An 8,669-nucleotide genomic window follows, 5' to 3' on the forward strand; every position below is an offset into this window, starting at 1 on the left:
ACAACATCAATCAGCAACACTCATTAACACCAACAATCCCCAATAATCATCATCAACCACAATAATCTAATATAACCAACAATTACATTAATTCACATACAATTATTCAGACACCAATATCATTCAATCCTATCTTAGGGTCAACTAACCTAAGTGTCCATAAATATTACATATTACATAAAGAAAACTAAAACTATACCTTGGCCAATTTCCAATATGCACAAACCACCACTTGAGTCCAAACAAGCTTCCAAAAAGGCCAAGCCAACACCAACAAGCACCAAAGCTCAAACTAACATCGCATATATCACCAAAATCAAAACCTAGAAATCACAACATACAACACTACAAAGGTTTATGAGCAACTCACCTTATCCATAGATGATTGGGGCAATTTCCAAAACTTACCTGCTACTTGAGATCACCTAAACAAGCAAAACCACAAAACTTGCTCAAAAACTAAACCCAAAAATGCATAGAAACTTAGGGCAGAAAACTGGGACTTGAGCTTCGCGTTTTTACCAGGTTTGGTTAGATAGAAACGTAGAGCTCGGAAAGAGCTTCCTGTGGCCACAAACGGCTCGTCAATCGGAACTTCATAGCTCAAGTTATGGCTCCCGGAAGAAGAGAGTGAATAGTGACAAGCCAAACCCGCTTCCTTCTCTCAACTCCACGAGCTCTCTCTCTCTGTTTGAGCTGAAAGTGGATTTTTTTGCCACTTAGGTGGAGTATATATATGTTGGACTTGGGCCCACTTGGGCTCGATCCAACCCGTTAGCGTTTTAGGTCCGTTTGGCCCACTTTGGGTCAAAACATTTAAGATTAGTGCCCGATTTTCAATTCTAAATTATTTTTACCCATTTCAAAATAATAAAACAATCTTCAAAATATTATTTTCCAAAATACCGGTACTGAACAGACTAGAGCCGGTACTGCCAGCTTAAGCGCCAGTACACATTTTTACAAAACTTTCGAAAGAAATACATTTTCAAACACAGAAAAAATTCACTAAAATCAAATTTCACCTTTTAATTTTCAAATTAAAACTTCTAAATTTTGAATCTATTTCGGGCACTAAAATTAATTTTATAAAAATGGTTTTGTGTCAAAAAACTCGGGTTCTTACATCCTCCCCTCCTAATAAAATTTTCGCCCTCAAAAATTCGAATTACGCAATACATTCTCCTCGAAGCGCCTTATTGTGTCGATGTCCCCTCTCGCCTTCCGATGCGTCACTCTGATTATCGTCATTATGCATCCGAAGTTTTTCTTAAAAAAATTCCGATTTTGTAATACTTTTCAATTTAAATCCACATTCGATAAGATAAATTAGAAACCAAGTTCACAAATTGATAAAATCATGCAACTCACTTTTCTTTTTAAATCATATCATTTAAACCAAGAGTTCCAATTTACTTTCAAAACCAAATCATTTAAACCATCAGTTTCAAACCAAATTTTCAACATCATTCTAAACCTTAAAACTTTTTCAACAAGTCAGAATTTGAAAATCATAATTAAAAATTGCAAAAGCATCAGTCGTTACTTTCGTCGCCACTAATTTTGAACCGCACACATCAACCGACATGCCGCAAACTCCATGAACTGATTTTCCGAAACTTGCGGAGCTCGTAACACATAGACTAGGTTGGTCATCCTCACTACTTCTCTGTCAACGTGATTGACCTCATTCGCGAGTTGCCATTCGGGTTTCCTTTCCACACCAACAATTGATATTAAGGTGATCAGTCTTAATATCTCAAGCTCAGTGCTTCAATTATTCCCAAAGGCATTCACAAACAAGCATGCTATGAAATATCAAGTAGATAACCTAAATAGCATGAAAGAAAAATGACTCAGAGTGTGCAATGAAGCACAATCGCTCTACCCCTCAGGCTCACGAGGACGAACCACTCTGATACCACTAAATGTAACACCCCAATTACCATAAGCCTTACCTCTAGCCATAAGGCAAAGGTTAATCAAAGGTTACGACAGTTGTAAGGCTTATACATATTTATATATAGAAGGAAAATAATATATTCTAGAAGCCTGATGAAGGATTAAGCTCAAAGATAGAATTACAAAAGCACAAAACGTTCGCACGAAGCTAACACATAAGATACCAGGTATAGATGCAAGAGAAAAGAACATATATAGATATAAGAATATAATAATCATAGGGAACTAGCTGTAGCTTGCGGAGTTTAAGACGACTAATTTTATACAGACATACAAAATTTTGGGATTCAAAATAGCTTATACAACTATTCTCTCAAAATAAGCCTCTAAGGCCATGAAGATAAATATACAAAGAGATGTGAGAGTAACTACAACAAAGTATGGCAGAAATGAATAAGGAAGGAACCATACTCCGCTTTGTCACCATATCCGCAATTTCACCAAGGTGAATTACGACCTGCATCTGAAAAATAACAACAAAGTATGGAATGAGAACTGGAGGTTCTCAGTATGGTAACAGTGCCCAATAATGTAAGATGTAAGGTCCCGGGATGCCGAAGGCAATCCTAAAACTTCAAATCAAACCGATATTCAAGCTTAGAATAAAATATAATTAACGTAAACCTTAAACAATAAATAGGGTTTTTTAAACTCAAAGGATTCTAACCAATAATAATCACACCGCTGTATCCCACAGCCTTCGTCAACATAACCTCTGTGCGATCCCAACGCCACCGCCTACGTAACCTCCTCAGCACCAGACAATCACAAGATACATGCAAGCAAGTAAAACACAGATAATATTCATTTACAGCAAGTAATTCAAGAAGCAAGTAGGCATGATATACAATTAGGCAAGCTCAAGTAAACAAAGCAAGCAAGCATATAGAAAATGCATATGATGAAGGTCTATCCTATTGGCTGTGATATCACATGTCGGTTATTGTCCCAAACCCGACAGCAAATCCGGTCGACAAATCCCGAATTAGTCTCTCTATTGCGCATAAAGAGGAATAATTCCGAGGATGAGTTCCCTACCACCTTTTCCTTTCAGAGGGTAACATTCCGAGGGTGCATGCCCTACCTCCTTGCAATTAGAGAGAAATCGCATTTTTAGAAAGAATAATTCCGAGGGATGAGTGCCCTACCACCTTCTCATTTCAAAGGGAAACATTCTGATGGAGAGTGCCCTACCACCTTCTTCTTGAGCAACACATATGAGTGAGAAGCCCAGCTTGATGCCTCACATCCGAACGTAGGCAGAAAACTGCCACATCCCCTACGACGGATAACAATGCATATCATAATCACTTATTCAATCTCTCAGGCCAGTGCTACCATCTCCAATAGATTCTAGCTTATACCACGAAGACTCTGATCTCACGGAATGGAAGGCTCGGTTGTCAGGCGAGGGCAACCGTGCGTCGTGCATCAGAAATCCAAGAGATACACACTCTAGCTCTCGCTTGTAGAACAGAGGTGGTTGTCAGGCACGCGTTCATAAGGATGGATGATTATGAGTGTCACAGATCATCACATCCATCAGGTTGAAGTACGAATGGTATCTTAGAACAAGAATAAGCTGAATTGAATAGAAAATAGTAGTAATTACATTAATACTCGAGGTACAGCAGAGCTCCACACCTTTTTGGTGTTTAACTCTGGTTTGTAACGTATTTCTGGTGTTTTACTCTAGAATGCAGCATGGAACTAGCGTTGAACGCTAGTTTGCGTCGTCTAAACTCGAACAAAGTATGGACTATCATATATTGCTGGAAAGCTCTGGATGTCTACTTTCCAACACTGTTGAAAGTGCCATTTGGAGTTCTGTAGCTCCAGAAAATCTATTTTGAGTGCAGGGAGGTCAGAATCCAACAACATCAGCAGTCCTTTGTCAGCCTCCTATCAGATTTTTGCTCAGGTCCCTCAATTTCAGTCAGAAAATACTTGAAATCACAGAAAAACACACAAACTCATAGTAAAGTCCAGAAATGTGAATTTTGCATAAAAACTAATAAAAACATTCCTAAAAGTAGCTAGATCCTACTAAAAACTACCTAAAAACAATGCCAAAAAATGTATAAATTATCCGCTCATCATGCACCGGGTCATACCAAGTAGTACCTCAGGTGAATGAGGGTCGATCCCTTGGGGATTGATGGATTAAGCAACAATGGTTAAGTGATTTACTTAGTTAGACTAACAGAAAATGGTGTTTGAGAGTTCAAAAAGCATTAAACAGGAAACTCAAAATATTAGAAGACAGGCAATAAATAAGTTGGGAATAAAATACGGAGAAAGCAGTTAAAACTGCAGAGTTATCTATTTTCCGGATTGACTTTTCTTATTAATTTATCTTAATCATGCAAGATTTAATTCCTGACAAACTATATATGACTAAACCCTAATTCCTTAGACCTTTTTAGTCTCCTCTAAAATTCATCAACCGCCAATTCCTTGGTCAATTAATTCCAATTAGATGGTGAAATTCAATTCTAGTTATATGCCACAGAAATCCTAATTACCCAAATATAAGAGGATTATATGTCACGTATCCCGTTAAATCCAGATAATTAGAAATTTATGAAAATATATTTTCAAGCTGTTGTTCAAGTAAAGAACTTTTCCAAGTTATACAAGAACTCAATTAGAAAGAGGGTCATACTTCCGTTCCACCCAATTTCATAAAATAAAAAACGAAAACAATTCTTGAAATATAAATCAGTACATAAATTAAAATGGAAAAAACAAGGAACAGAATCAATCCATACAATAGACAGTGCTCCTAACCTTAACCGTGGAGGTTTAGTTGCTCATGGAAAAGAGTGAAAACTAGGATTCTGGTAAACTGTAATTTTTAGAATGAGATGGAATAATCCAGAAGAGAAGTTTCTTTTCCCTTTTATATCTAATCCTAATAAATTTAAATTATATATTTTTTTAAAACTAAATAATATCTTTTCCTATTTTTAAATAAAAATAAAGTTTAAATTAGAATTAATTAAAGCAATCCGCGTGTCTTTAATTTATGAATGGAGACCACTTGCTTCGTAGGGAGGCACACCTAACTTGGCATCAAGCCACACCTTACTTGAGGTATGGAGTGATTGGAGCTACAAGGCTTGTGTTGCTGCGCCCTACTTGAGAGAAGCAAAATCAATGTGGCGTGCTTTTGTTGTGGCATGCGCCTAATTCAAGCTTTAGTGCGCCTTACTTGGAGTCACGGTCATTGTTGCGTGTTATGGATGGTGTCTTGCGCCTAACTTGAGAAATCTCAAGTTAGGCACAGCCTTGGCCGAATTGGTGGGAGAGAAGTGTAGACTATTATATATCGTTGGAAAGCTTCGCAAGTTAGATTTTTAACGCCACTGAAATTACGTCCATTGGATCTCTATAGCTCGAGTTATTCAGGTTTGAGTGCAATGAGGTTAGGGTTGACAACATCATTCGCCTTCTTCTCTTTTTCTGTGGAAACTCCATCAAATCCAGCCAAATGCTACCTAATAAATAGAATTGCACACGACTCAAAGTAACATTCATAGTGGCTAAAAGATAATTAATTCTTGATTAAACTCAATAAATTAAATGCAAATTCACTAGGAAAAGATAGGGAAGATGCTCATGCATCACAACACCAAACTTGAATTGTTTCTTGTCCTCAAGCAACCAAACTAATATAGCCTTAGGATGTGAATTTGCATGAGAATGAGAGTTCGATTAAGCTCATGTCTCTTCTTATAGTGGGGTTTATGAAACACCCTACCATACAGAGTGTTATGCTTAAGTCATAATTCAGAGATGGCAAGGTATTACGACCTCTAAAATAAAAATTTAGTACATATAGTAGTAGGAATGATTGATTATAACTAGGAGCCTTTGAAGAAAAAGGTGGTAAACAAAAATCGCAACTCAAAAGCGCAACACTCCGATCGATAACGTAACGAACAAAAGATAAGCCAACGCAAGATTATATATATACAAGGGAGTGTCAAAAATAGGAATATCAAGACTCAAAATTCGGTTGCAAAGATAACCGGTCCGAGCATAGCAATATATACATATGATAAAATAAGGAAAACCCCAAAGGAAACCCAAAGGGACACAAATACAGAAAACTATTCTCCCAAAATCTCCTATAAGAGGAGTCATCACAGTTTGTATTATTTAACGGAGATAAAAGTATCTAAGCAAAACATATAAACTAAAACAGAGTCCCCAAGAACAAAGGATCTTCGCTAATCCAGAAGTTTCCAGCAGGCCTCAGCGAGAAACCTCACGTCCTGCATCTGAAAACCAAAAAATCTGCATGGGTGAGAACCAGAGGTCCCCATCATGGTAATAGCTTCCACATATATAATACATAATAATAGAGGAAAGCCGAAAGTAATCCTAGAACTTCTTCCAGATAATTCAAAACTTATAAACAAGCTAAACCATAAAGGGCGTCTGACTAAAGATTCTTCAGTCTAACTAACACTTCCCTTTCCAATTCCTTCACACCTCCCAACCACCAGCAGAAGTATAATGTAGCAAACACAGTTATATCAAACAAGGAATATACAAATAGGAACAATTAAGGCATTTAGACAATTAGCAAGTAATATGCAGTCAAATAGGCAATCTCAAACAATTCATATAGTATGCATATGATGAATGCCTGTCCCTAGTGGCTGATGATATCATCTGTCGGTTATAGAGCCAACCCGACAAGTCCTGATAGCTAACCATTGGACTGTCCCTCTGTCGCGCATCCCCAACTCGAGTTATACTCATCATAAACTTGATCATAATCATGATCTATATCCATCACCTTCACTGGTGAATATTTACGGGGGCGAGCTCATCCGGGGCTTTCATAGTGCCCGGCCACCCTTACGACATAGGGTCAAAAGAGCTTCGAGTCTCAACCTGGAGCACGTGGTGGCTAGCCACTGCTTCCTTCCAGGGAAACTCTCATCTCGAACAGTGGAAGTGCAACATTCACAATTCATTCAACAGCATATATGCATTTATACTTAGCAATAATCATGGCTCCGCCGTAACACGGCAATAATCTAGCCATCCGGCTCACGGTTAAATCCATAACCAGCCAATTCATCAACAATTACGGCCCTTCGGCCGATGGTATAACAAGCACTTCCACCACCATCCTCCGCATCTCACATAATCAACTTTGATCCTCATTGATCATTCATTTTTCCCTTGCTTCACTCATAAGTTACCACATTCTCTAGCTCCTTTTCTCATTGCTAGGCATATCATAATGACTTAAGACATAAGTGGTGAGATCGTAGGCTTAGAAGTATGAGATTTGGCTTTTAAAACTCAAAAATCAACTTTCGGATGAAAACAGGGCCCCGCACACGCACTCCACGCGCACGCGTGGATGGCCACAAAACTCATCGACTCGTATGCGTCATGCACGCTAACGCATGGATTGAAAAATAGCCAAGCGACGCGCACGCGTTAGTCACGTGTACGCGTGGGTGTTCTCGTGCCCCAGGCACAAATCTGGCACAGTTCTGGCACAACTCTCTAGAAAATAGCTGGGCATTGGGTGCAGCACATCAGCGCGCCTGCACATACCACGCGCACGCATGGATGGCGTTTTCTGAAAGAACGGCGCGTTCGCGCTAAGTGCGCCTACGCGCGAGGGGACTTTCTGCTAAAAATTTTCTAAGTTAAAAGTTGCAGAATTCACAGATTCGACCCCCAATCTTCCGACGGACATAACTTTCTCATTTTAAATCGTTTTTCGCCCGTTCTTCAAACGGCATGGACATCCCGGATCCAATTTTATTTCTAAATAGAATTGGCACAAAACAAAGATCCGTAGCCCAAGTTATGTCCCGTCAAAGTATACCAAAAAACCATGTTTTTCATACAAAACCACAAAGTGCCATTTGCAAAACAAACCATTTTCAACTCTTTTCAAAATCAATCAAAACATGCCAATTTCATCCATTTTCTTTGAAATCAATCAAAATATATCAAATTCAACATCAAGCCTCCTCAACTCACACATTGACACTTACCACAATTCACCAAAATCACTATCCCATCATTTTAACCCACTTCACCCAAGTGGCTCAAACTCAAACACATTGACATATCATATACTCTTCCTCAATATCATACTCACCATCAACATGGTTCCACCCACAATTCAACCATAATCAATCATCAAGCATATATCACAACATGCATATTTCTCATACATCATACCATCAAGGCATCAAGAATCATCATCACATATATGACCACATCATATATCTCAATCATTCAACAACATCAACCATTCAATGCCTATCTTAGGGCCTCTAGCCTAAGTATTTCCTACCACATTACGTATTAGATACGAGAAACCGAAACCATACCTTAGCCGATTTCCCAAGCTCAACCGGAGCACTTCCAAACCACTTTTTCCTCAAGCTCTCAAGGCCTCAACACTTCCAAGAACAGATTTTTCACCACCAAATCCTTTTTCAAGCTTTTCAATATCACCAATCAAGCTCCAATATTCACATATACACAACCTAAGCCACAACCATCATACCCATACACAACATCTCAATACCCAAACATCATAGAACAACAAAATACACTAGGGTTGAGAACCTTACCACACCCAAGGTCCAAGGAGACAAGATTAACCTCCTCCTTCAAGAGAGTTGGGTCCTATAACATCAAAGAACCCAAAATCTCAA

The sequence above is a fragment of the Arachis duranensis genome, chromosome 10, assembly GCF_000817695.3.
Source record: "Arachis duranensis cultivar V14167 chromosome 10, aradu.V14167.gnm2.J7QH, whole genome shotgun sequence".
Classification (NCBI taxonomy): Eukaryota; Viridiplantae; Streptophyta; class Magnoliopsida; order Fabales; family Fabaceae; genus Arachis; species Arachis duranensis.